This window comes from Typopeltis vanoorti, chromosome 7, assembly GCF_054136105.1.
Source record: "Typopeltis vanoorti isolate ZY-2024b chromosome 7, IOZ_Tvanoo_1.0, whole genome shotgun sequence".
NCBI lineage: Eukaryota > Metazoa > Arthropoda > Arachnida > Uropygi > Thelyphonidae > Typopeltis > Typopeltis vanoorti.
In genome coordinates this window covers 131,198,588-131,211,830 of record NC_143555.1, presented here as the reverse complement: position 1 = coordinate 131,211,830, position 13,243 = coordinate 131,198,588, and positions in this window count along the sequence as shown.

The window sequence follows — 13,243 nt, the reverse complement described above, 5'->3', positions numbered from 1 at the left end:
ATAAGTTCCTTATCATTAGTAGAGATAAAGAAAGGCTTCAGAAATAAAATACAATGTTGACTTACCTGAAAGGTGAGTTGGAAAGATTTCTTATTCTGGTACCAATGGGATTCGGAATTGTCTGACTGTTGCTTTAACATTTGGGTCTACACTAACAATGAAATCCCATAACTGATCTGTTTCACTTACAACAATAACTCTATTGCTTACGTTCATTTCTGTGTTGCTTGATTGTTAAACTAGCTTGCGAATATGTTACGAATAGCTGGTACAAAATATGAAATAATATTTATGGACCATACAATTATTATTATTGTTATTAGGACTCGACCAATAACATAATATCTTACTCGTCATAAAAATGTACATGCCCAAGACCCCTAGTTTTTAAATATAAGGCAACAAGAGTTCCATCAACTGATCAGTGGTGGCGCATCTGTAATTTTTGAAATAAAAAGATTTATTTAATAGTTATTTTCGTTAAATAAAAATGCAGCAGCAAATTAAAGCTTAGGAAAAACCAAAAAAATTCAATAAAAGAAAAAAACTGAAGATCTGGGATGATACAATCAAAGAAATAATCAAAAAAGAAAAGAGAAGCCTATCACAAATGGTTAAGCAGTAAAAGATTATAAAATGAAATAGAATATAAAAGAATAAGAGCCATAGCTAAAATAGAAGTCAGAAAAAGACATATAGAATCATGGAATAAATTTGTTTCTAATTTAGAACATGATTTATATAAAATAAGACCCAATGTATATAAGATTTTGAAACACCTAAATGCAGATACCAAAGAAAACATAAAATTAAACACTGAATTGAAATTAGAAGAATTTCTAAATTACTACACAGAACTGTGGACAGACAAATATTTTAAAAAAGACAACTGGCAAACAATTAACGAAAATGAAAAGGAAATAACTGAAGAAGAATTAGAAATCAGCCTGAAAGAAACAAGAAACGGAAAATCACCTGGAGAAGATAAGCTAGGTTCAGAACTATATAAATACGCAGGAACAAGATTCAAAGGAAGATTCTTACTATTTTTAAATAAAATTTACTCAACTGGTATCCCCCCTGTAGAATGGAAAAAAGCAATTGTGATTCCTATCTTTAAGAAACGTAATAGATATGACCCTAAAAACTATAGAGGTATCAGTATACTAAATTCATGTTACAAAATATACAGCAGAATCTTAACTAAAAACTAATGAAATATTCCGAAAACTTTATTCTAGAGGTACAAAATGGATTTAGAAAAGGACGATCATGAATAGACCCAGCCTTCTGCCTAAAATTAATAATAGAGAAAAGCATTTGACAAAGTTAAAAGAAACATATTATTTAACATATTAAAAGAAAGACAAATACCAAATAATATCCTAAAAGATGTCACAAGTATATATGAAAATAATCAAATACAAAGAAGATTAAATCATGAGCTATCATATACAAGAGAGATAAACCAAGGGGTCCGACAGGGATGAACCCTCTCAGCAACTCTTTTTAATATCGACCTAAATGAAATAATAATAAAATGGAGTAAAAATTTACATCAAGGAATTAAACTTTCACCTACAGTTACCTTAAACACTCTCCTCTTTGCAGACGACCAAATAATAATTACAAATTCTGAAGATAACTTACAGAAAGCTATTTTAAATCTAAATGAGATATCCAAAGATTATGGTATGATAATATCAACGGAAAAATCAAAAACTATGGCCCTTAAAGGACAAGATCCAGCAAGAACTAAAATAGTATTAGATAACAAGATCTTAGAACAGGTGAATTCATTTAACTACCTAGGATGTATGATCACTTATGAAAATGAAAAAGACATAAACATAAAAATTGTAAAATATTTAAAAATAACAGGAGTAATTAACTCTATATTTAAACCAAACCTAGTTCAAAAACAAACCAGGCTAAAAGTATACAATACATTAGCCCTACCGGTCTTAATGTATGGAAGCGAAATCTGGACAATAAAACAAAAAGGCAAACAAAGATTAATAACAGCAGAAATTAAGTTTATGAGAAAAACTGCAAAGTATACCCTATTTGATCACAAAAGAAACGAAGATATTATGAAAGAATTAAACCAAGAACCATAGATGGATGGAACACGTTCAAAGAATGAAAACAGAAAGATTACCAAAACAAGCCTTAAAGTACAAGCCATTAGGAAAAAGAAAACCAGGACGTCCTCTTAAACGATTCAACGATGACTTCTAAGGCCGGCACAGGCCATACTAGGCCTAAATCGTTGATACATATGATGATGATGATGATGATGTTAAATAAAAATATTCTGTTTTGTCCGATCTGCAACTCCTCCCCACATGCGAGTGGGCTAGCGTATTTGTAGCCCTCTGACCGTTTGCGATCTGGTTAATCTGTTTGTATGATTTTTTCTGGAGTTTTAGAAAGTTGTGAAGACTTTAACTTCACTTGTTAATAACAATTAAGGCTTCGTGCCTAAGTTTTGAACATCTGTCATTTCAGCAGGACGCATGCGTAGAACTGTTCCTTTACCGATAATTTGGAAAACTAGCAGCTTATTGGATTCTCTTATTCATGAAACCGTAATTCTCGGTGTGATTAATGAGAATGAGTGAAGATTCTTTGTCACTTTCAGAGTAATTTGATCGAAGCATACATTATACACAACAAGACACTAATAAGAGTGCAGAGCAGCGAGAAGTTAGTGTTATATATTGGCAAAAAAATTAGTCGTTAGAGTAAGAAATTAAAATTAAAATTAAAAGTTAAGTAATTGCACTTTTCAAACATTTCTGTTGTGTCAGAGCACAGAAAAGGACTTTTGAGATCACGGGGAAGCTGCTATTAAAATCAGTTGCTTTCCCATTAGATTTGGAATTCATACTGGGAAATAAAGATGATTAGGTCCAATCATTTCTTTTTAAAACGTTTTTTTTTTTTTTTGCTCACAGAACTCGGATTTTTTGCAAGAATAAAAAAAGAGAGGGGCGAAAAACAACCAGAAGACACTTTCAGCTAACAGGGGTAATTATATCATCCCCACATCCGTTTCGGCTGTAATTCCAAACAACTACATCTTCAAAACTTTTCCCGACAATGAAACCTACAAGAACGGAACCGAAATGAACATTAATTAATTAACTTTTATTTTTTCTTGGGAGGTTTTTGCCATTAAGGAGTTCATTATAATTATTTCGGTTTTGTGATCACATTTTTATTAAAGAAAACTGTTTTTGAAACAAAATAAATACTAAAAACAATACCGGACAAGTTCCGTTAGTCGTCAGACTAACATATTCAGTGTTAAAGAGAACTAAAAGTTTAAAGCACCATCTACTAGAATTACGAAAATTCGTTCATATTTTGGTATTGTGAGCATCAAAACAGTTCTTTAAAAAAAACGAATAACAGATCTATACAACCCTTAATGCGTGTTAGCTGGAAACAATGCTATTTGATGTCGCGTTCTGTGGTTCACCTCACTCTGTCCGAGGTCTGAAATTACTTAACAATACTTAACACAGATCCCACAACTGAATGATTTCAATACTAAGTTAATTAAGAAAATTTTCAATACAGCACCTACAAGAAACGTAAATAAACAGGATTTCTAGAGCGTAGCCACCCTTCCTTATATCAAGAATGTAACAGATAAATTAGCTAAACTTCTCTACAAATACAACATAAAAGTGACTTTCCTGCCACTTGAAAAAATATCAAGATCTCTTCATCTTGATATTTTAAATTAATTATTTAATAATTTAAATAATTAAATGTTACGCCAATTGGTTAGCAAAATTAATTAACTTTGTCTCTGGTGGAAGTGTAGCGATGCGTTTCCATTGGGTTTCCTAAGAAATACTTTCTTAGCTGTCTGTGGCTAAATGATGATCAAACGAAGCCCATTTCGGGTGCTAAATTCGTCTCTTGAGTCACCGATAGAATAACAAAAATATTTTTCAAATTCACTTACTGAGCGAAAGGTTTCAAGGGCAGTCGAAACGTCACTGGTGTGAGCGAAGTTGAGCCGAATTATTTATTTATTACTAAAACAAGTGACTGCGAGTGATGAAAAGTAAGCCATCCAACAGACACCTAAACAGTTGCCTAATTCTGGTCATCCGCAACTAACGAAGGCTCGGTCTGCTTCCTGGGAATCGGCTGGAAGCAGTTTATTCTTTTTTTAAAGCACGAATTATTAAAAAAATCATTTTATGATTGACATCGAAATTTTTTCTATTTGGTTTTAATTTCAAATCAAATATTGATTTAGTGTGAACAGAATGAACTTTTTTTTATTTTGAATGCGTGTAGGTTGCGCGCTCGTGTGTGTGTGTGTGGGGGGGGGGGGGAGTATGTACATATGTAATAGTAGGGAGTCTACTTTTCGTTCAAAGAATGCATTTTTAGACTGGAACGTTTCAATTTTTTTCAGGGGTGCTAAGTTTATTTCTTTACATTTGATATTCACGGTAAGTAGAATATATTTGAGAGCCCGCCTCACTTTCTCTTTTAGTTAAACATTTCTTAAGTTTCAAACTTCATTATACTAGCAAGTAAACACTAATTTAGGGGATCTCTTCTTTTAATTGATAAGACGACGTTAATTCTTTTTTTAAATAATTCGTAGGAAAATAATTAGTTTCAAAATACAAGACAAACTTAGCATTTAATTCACTTATCCCAATAGTCATAATCAGCAGCAGACAAATTCCTGCTGGAACAGAATTCTGATGAAATTCAATTCCAACTTATCGAAATTGCCCTGAAGGCGTGGATGTCTCCTAGAAAATTACCGCTTTATAATTAAATGGAAGAACGTAGCGGAGAGCTGAATTTACAACTTAGTTGTTGATTGCACTTTACGATATCCTTGGAGCTAGTGGAAATGTGTTAAATCTTGTTTCTTATGGACCTTTTCTCGGTTAATCTATTTAGAAATGTTCGCATACCGGCATCTACTGAGTTTGATTTAACCGCCCTTTAGTTAAATTGGAACTTTTGACTCCAGGCCGTAAATAATATTTGAACTGTCATATCTCAAATATGGTTTGATGTTTTTATAAGAAATGGGTGCGAGATGACTTAGAAGCATAAAATGTAATAATATTCATCCGAATGTCTTTGCACTTTTTTCTGACAAAGTGCAGTCACTTGTCCGGAACTTGCTTTTCATTTTCTAGGAAGTTCACAAACTTCAATATTGATTCGCCAACTTTCTAACTGAAGCAAAATCTACTTAATAAAAAATATCATATAAGAGAAAAAATGCGCAATCACAACAACAAACAAATATTTCACAGAAGGACTCTGAAGACACAACTCGTGGCAAACTAATATTTCCTTCACCATATTTGCCTTCTAAATAAGAGTTTTAAATTTCATTCTTTGAACGACTTTTAATATATACTTCTTTTAACTTTCAAACATAAGTGCCAGTTTCTGTATAACACAGAATCTTTTCAATCTTCAGGCATTTTTTTCCCTTTTGCATCCTTCTTATCTCCAAAGACCCCATCTCTATATCTTGAAGCAAAGGTCAACAGAATATGACTTTGTTTCGTGTGTTTGGCTGAACTTTCATTTCAAGGGAATTTCTACGAGCCTGTGCTCCGTCTTCAAAAGATAAATAATTTTACTGAAGACCCACACAGAATATCAATATCAATATCAAGAATATCATCTCGAATAAACGCAAAAATGATTCCATTCCGAAGAAACTCCAATAAAGCTTACGTCAAATGGAAAATGACAATTCTTACAGTATTGTCATCCTGACAACGATGAAGACAATATGAAAGCTGAAAGACCGTGCAAGTTAGACGGTGCATCGGTAATTGTGCACCGATTTGTTTACTAAAACTCAGAAGAAAACGGATTAATCCCTTATTAATTAGAGTATGTTATTTATTAAACATCAATGACAACTGTATATCTAGTCTAGTCTAGCTCAATACCACCTCCTATTAAATCCATTATATACGCTGGAAGTACGAACGACTGAGGACGGCATCATTGCCCTTGGATGAGTAAGTCAATGCCCTGATGAGGATGAGGCAAGAACCGTCATTCGCCTAAGATATATCTGTTATGTGACAAACCGACAAAGAAGCAATTATTAGTTGATAAATCTCAATTAAGAGATTTCTAATCTCCAAAAATCTACTCTGCTTACAAAATATTATTTCGCAGACAGGAGAGCAACCGTGACATTGAAAATCACAACTGTAACGAAAGGAGTCAAACGAAGCTTCCCACAGGGTTCCTGCTGTGGGCCAAGTTTCTGGAACATCCAGTAAGTCTCGTTATTAAGACTTTCTTTCACAACTGAAACCAAAATCATAGTTTTTTTTTTTTTTTTACTGATGTCATGATACTGATTAGGGGATGCGACGGCTTGGACTTAGAAGTAACGGCCAACGAAGAACTTTTTAAAATTGCGGAGTGGGCGCGTGAGAAGAACGTTACTTTGAATAGCGCCAAGTGTAAAGTGCACCACGTCTCAAGTAAAAAAAAAAATCAAAACAACCTATAACAGTCTTTCTAAACAGGGAAGTTCTAGGGGTAGCCAGAGAATTAAAATAGCTGATAATAGACAATAAATTTAACATCAACAAGAACATCTCATATGTTGCCGAAAAAAGCTTACAAATAATAATCCTTCTGGATAAGTCGGCAAGGGTAAACTGGAGGTTACGCCAACGAACGCTAAAAACAATATACACCGGAGCTATACTACCATATTGCTATCGTACGGTGCACCCGCTTGCAAAGATACGCTAAATTCTAAGAAAACCAAACAAAAGTTAAACAGCCTTATAGCTATAAGTGCCTCAGAGAAAGAAAGAAAGAAAGAAAGAAAGAAAGAAAACATATATGTTGAATAAAAGGAAAGCAGCGAATATATACACCTGTGTATAATATACACTGATGGGAGTAAAAGGAACGAAACATCGGATGTTCCGTCATAGTATATTACGGACAGCATATTATCCAAGAACGCAGTTTCAGATTGCATTCCCCCTCTGTTCAAACAACCAAGGGGAACAAGTTGCTGTAGTTTATTGACTCACATAACTCCAGGAATTAGAAATCAACACCTCTCATCAAAACACAGCAGCAATTTACAAGGATAGCAGAAGCACTAGAGACTGCATAAAAATCCAGAATAGAAACCTCGCATTAATAGGGCGTACAAGAAATCTGGTCAGGAATCTCACTCCAGATGGATGGGAAATTAAGTTCTGCTGAATCAGGGCGCATATCGGAGTAATAGGAAACGAAGCGGCTATAAACGAAAGGTTAGAAATAAGTTATCGAAGTACCAAAAGTACTCGAAATCAGCTATAAAAACATTGGCAGAAGAAATGCGCCTAAGCTGGTGGAAAGAAGAATGGAAAACATCTAAAACGGGTCATGAACAAAGGAATTCGTGGCAAGTATCAGAAGCAGGCTCCGGATGAAAATAATCGGCATGGCTGCGGGTTTAACTACGCTCCTAATGGGACATGAAAAGATAAGACTACCTACATGTATTACGTATTCCGGAATCGTCATTTTGTGTTTGTTGTCCACCCCTTCAGCAGAGTGTCGATCACTTAGTTTACGACTGACAGTCGTAAAGTAAGGATGACCCTATTGCACACGTCATCGCTTCTGTAGCCACGAGTGGCCAGTTTCAAAACAGATACTTCTCCAAAACTATTTCTCTCTCAAAATTATTTAATTTTGCCAGTAGAATCAACTTCCAATCGCTGTAATGTTCTTATAATACGAGCGTATTTGGATTATATAGTATAAAATATAAATGTAGATAATGATAATAACACGAACGCGTACATATAGACATAAAAATATAAATGTAAATATGAATAATGATACAAACGTATAAATATAAATGTTAGTCAGTTATTTAAAAGCTACATGTAATACGAGTATATTCTTCCTATGCAGTAGAGCATGTAAGAAATAAATGGACTCCTGTTAGGGTATTGTTTTAGGAGCAAAACACACACGCGCTGAATTTTTTACACTTAGACATCCCTTACACATTAGCAGAATCTTGGCTTTCTCTTTTAACCTCAATAAAGGCGATGATTCTGAAAGAAAGAAATCGATGCCACAAAAGAGCGCTAATAAACGACCTTGATTACGCGCGGTTAGCCTAGTGGCTTTTCTCTTCGCAACCATATGCCTAGGGAAGGAGTGTCCTAGGTTCGATTCCCGTTGACGACGCGAGGAACTTTAAGATCTTCTTCAGCAATAGCCAAGTTAGACTGTCTTGGGCGTCCACAGCATGTTATTTCCCACCAGTTTATCTGGTGTTTTTCATCCCGCGAGCAGGCAAACCGGTCCGAGGATACACAGGGATTACAGTCAGGAGTACTGACCCAGTCATAGGTGTGATTCGTCGGCCTATGCCAGTTCCGCAGCCCGGATAAATTTTTTTTTTTGGGGGGGGGGGGAGGGGAGACTAGATGCTACCGTGAACTCCCGTATAAAAGGTGAACGTTGTATAATCACACGGAATTTATTTATTTATTTAGTGACCGCGAATGCCTTCTGTGAACTATCGCTTAAATGATTGGTAAAAACTCCCAAAATATACAATGCACACTGAAGTTAGCAACTTTTGGAGCACCAGTGAACGCAAACGCTACGTCATAACAAACAACCGAAACACGCATGCGTATCGCTCAGAAACTTAAGGTATGAAACATCGCAATCTAGGCTGTTTCTTTCTCATATTATGAAAGAATATTTTATTTCACGTATTTCATATAAGATTACATAATAAAAAACATATCAACGATATCTTGTATTCTTTCTTTAAAGTTATAAAGATTTCTCTCGGTTCAGAGTTTCCTTTACTTTTGTTTCCACTAAGGAAATTAAAGGTTTCACCTGTTAATGGCTGTGGCCAGCATTGATGGTCTGCACCTAGCGAAGTCATCACTGAAATACTCCCATGTTCTATAATTAAACTTAATTTTCAAACAATTATCCAAAGAAGCATTTAATTATACATGATTTATGCTTCAGTCCTTTCGAGAAATCTATTCGTTACTAATTATTTTTGAGATGTTAAAATCAATGAAGACATCAAGCTGTAGCTGCCAATGACTCGCATAAACTGAACTCATCGTAGACAAAGTGTAGCGTGGATGCAACGTTGCTTTTATAAATGGTCAAGTTGCAAACAGATGGCAGCACTATCGCTTACGTGTCAAAGGCCAGTGTTAGCTTGCTAAAGGAAAGACCCATATTTGGGAAATTACTGAGCAGGGTAATGCTCTATCATTTGTGTAGCTATTTCAAAAGGCGACAATGATCGATGCATCTAATCTGATACCATCCATGCAGATACGAAGTTCTTACCATCGATACTTAAATTCTAAATCACCATTAATAAGGCAAGTATTCATAGGTCCTTTCTTTACAATCAACGCAAATACTCAAATATTCCACAGACTTTTAATCCAGAATATGAATACTAGATACATTTACCCGAATATTTTGCCAAAAATGAAAGATCGTTATTGAAAAGTTTTTGTCACAACATATTTGTCATAATATGACATCCAATAGTTATCGCAGTCATGCATGCAGTTATATAGTGTTCGTTGATTTCCTTCCAAGCAATGTAATTTCATTTCAAAAATGGTAACTTTGTTTCCTAGTATTCATCGATGTGACAGTGTCTCTTGGATGCCAAATGTAGACGGTCGCCAGTGAATAACTGTAGGAACACCGTGACTAGTCGTCTATATACTGCTCAGGGTTGGATTGGGTCTTCAAAATACTCTAATTTGTTCTAGCAGGTGTGTGTATGTGTGTGTGTGGGGGGAATAATGAGCCTGCGTCCACCAGGAGTATCGAGGAAGTGGGGCTCCCACCATCCTAACGACCCGGCGACTGCTGTTCTACCTATTACTCTTCAATTCTTTGAAAATGTAACTACAGTCTTCGCGGTAAGTGTGCAAAATGGATTGTTTCTTAAATATCACCATCCTTCAAATGATACCCTACAATCATACCCTTTGTGAAGTCTACCAGCTCACTTCCCATTCCGATCAGCAACTTCGAATGAACAGTACATTATTCATATCCAGGGTCATGTATGTTGGTTTTAAATACATGTAGAGTGTGATTTGATTTCCTATTTATTTGGAAATATAGAGTGGATAGAGAATATTGCGTATAGTTTGTCAGTCATGGCTTGAAGCGACTGTAACGGAATTCGGGTTTGTGGTTTATCTACGATTCTCAGTTCGCCGAAAAATCTGAAAACAATTAATAACTACAGCATGTAGATTAAGTATGTGATACCCGTTTAATGAAAAATGGATATCATATCCATACTTCATCAGAAAACTAACGTTTGCTAAGAAAATAAAATTTCTGAAACATATAACACTCACAGCTTGCTGCACCTTTGGGAGGAGTCGCCTGATTATGGCACATTAAAACATCCTGAAGGATTATATTTTTGCTTTCAAGAAAAAGCAATGATTTAGTGTTATATAAAAAAATTAAATATATTTTAAAAAATTAATAAAACCCTCGAATTAAGGTAACTATGTAATGTTCTTTTACATCTCGTGATTCTTTAACTCGACCTAAGAGATTTTCATCTAAACATTTGAGTTAACAGATCTCATAGGGGAAGTGGGTGGGTTTCTGATGATAAACGGATAAACCAGGGAATACCTCCCCCGATAAAGATAGCAGAGAGGAATAATTCCCCTATTATTATAGTTTTAATGTGTTAAGAAAAATAGAATGGACTGGCGGAACTTAGAGAAAACCCATAAAATATTCTGTATTGCAGGCCTGAATGGCAGAGGGAACAGAAAGCGCTTCTCTGCGTAGAAAGAAAAATCGCTTCCCGTTTTCTCAAAGGCAACACAACCAACAACGGATGTATCTTGCAGGACGCCTACTTTTATTAGTTTCTTTGACAAACTCATTACTTCAGTGCTTTGGAGCTTAAAACTTCATCTTCCCTTTGCTATCCATTCAGAAAAGACGTTTATGGTGAATCCAGTATAAAGAACCATAACATTAGAAATCTAAAATAAAGTTAATGTGTTATCGTGAGGAAACTGCAAGAAAGCTCATCCTACATAATATATTTTCAATATTAGCAAATATTTCATTCCGAAAAATTTAAACTAATGAGAAAATAGGTCGTCTCAAAATAGTCAGTTTTGTCCTGTAACAAATTCATCTCAATTGTGTTTGTGAAAAAATATGATCTCATTGATAAATTGAATACTTTTTTTCGAAGAGGACTGTTCAGTGATTTAAAAGATTGGAATCGTTAAACTCTAATTCTTATAAGGACTGGCTTAACACTTTCATTGCCAAGCTGAAAATTGGAATTTTGTGTGGTGGCCAATTTTTTTTAATTTTTTTATTTAGTTAGCGACGTCAACGCGATAACGCGTGATCGGCCGTTTGGTGAGAACTCGCATCGCGCGATATCGCGTAATTGGCAATGAACGTGTTAAAGGGAAAAAGCAAGAATGATTTTCTTTTTCTCCGTTATCTGTAGAGGACAGTGTAAGGATAAGGTGATATTGAGCTATAAGCTCTGATCACGGCAGAAGGGTAACAACAATAGCCGAGCCTCAGTTAGAACTTCATTGGCTACAGCATTGCCATCCATTACCTTCCTTGGGTACCCATTTTACTCGCCTCGTACGACATACATGAGATATATTGGGGCTGATACGTAATTAAAGCTCTGTATAAAAATTAGAACGATCCCTAGACTACTCAATAGTGACCGGAAGATAGTCCAACTCAGTGATGCCCCCCCCTCCCCCCCAAAAAAAAAACCAAGGAGCAGAACCACTCATATTCCAGGGAGAGGCATCCACCGACAAAGCCCCTCGCGGGACACCCTCCCCAGAGACTCAAAATGCTCTCTCAGGGAAAACCCCCCGAAATCTAAGCCCTCCCCCTCACCGGGAGAAAAATTCCGGAAGAAACCTGAGAGTGCGAAACTCTCGAAACCGTGATTCCATTTAGTCGCCTCGTACGACATACATGAGCTACACTGGGGCTGATACATAATTAAAGCCTTGTATAAAAATTAGAATGATCTCTAGACCACACAATAGTGACCGAAAGATCGTCCAACTCAGTGACGCCCCCCACCACCACCACCGAGCAGAACCACTCATATTCCAGGGAGAGGCATCCACCGACAAAGCCCCTCACAGGACACGCCGGAGAACACCCTCCCCAGACTCAAAATGCTTTTTCAGGGAAAAACTTCCGAAATCTAAGCCCCCCCCCCCTTTCACCGGAAGCAAAATTCCGGAAGAAACCTGAGAGAGAGCGAAACTCTCGAAACTGTGCTTCCATTTAGTCTCTTTTACTCTTACTCTTACGACACGCATGGATTTGCGGTGGAGCTATTCTTAACCCGGCCACCACACGGGAGTGCCTTAAACTCCAATAAAATATTTTCAGTAATATATAAATGACATATAGATTAGTGTTTACTGTCGCTGTTCTTCATTTGGGCAGTTTCATAATTTAAGGTATTAAGTATATTTTTTTTTCAAAAATATTCAATGAACGAAGTTTTGTTTCTAAAGTCATAGTATTCCTCTATTTATTTTATGGAGCGAAGAGACAGTTTCTTAAAGAGAAATGGCCGTTTTAGCCATTACACTAACCAGTGTCGGTGGAGAGCAAGTCCATATTTTTTTGTGGTGAAATGTTGAAAAAAAATTCATTCCTTTGACATATTTTCATTTAGAAATATTCCTTGCCATCAAATGATTATATATAATCATTTGATGATTATATATATATCTTAATCTTAAACGTCCGCGGTCTCTTCTTCCTGTCTGTTTATATTTATATATTTATGTAAACAATTTTATGTGATTATTATTTCATACTTTTGCGTAAAGTGCACACTCGATGTAAACAGACGATAACGGTTAGAACAATCTAGAAAATATAATTCGTGTGCAGGCATACTCCTGTAACACGACAAGTTAGGTTCTGGATGACAGTCGTATAGTCAATCACTGCCTTTTTTATATGTGCGTAACTGACGTAAGATTTATTCACATCATTTACGCAAATGAAAGATCTACAATAATTTTCGCAAGCATAAAACGTTATTCTGAATAAGTTGGTTTAAGGAAACACGCCAACCAATTTGGTCTTCAATCTACACCATTAAAAATTTTGCACTTCGGGAATACAG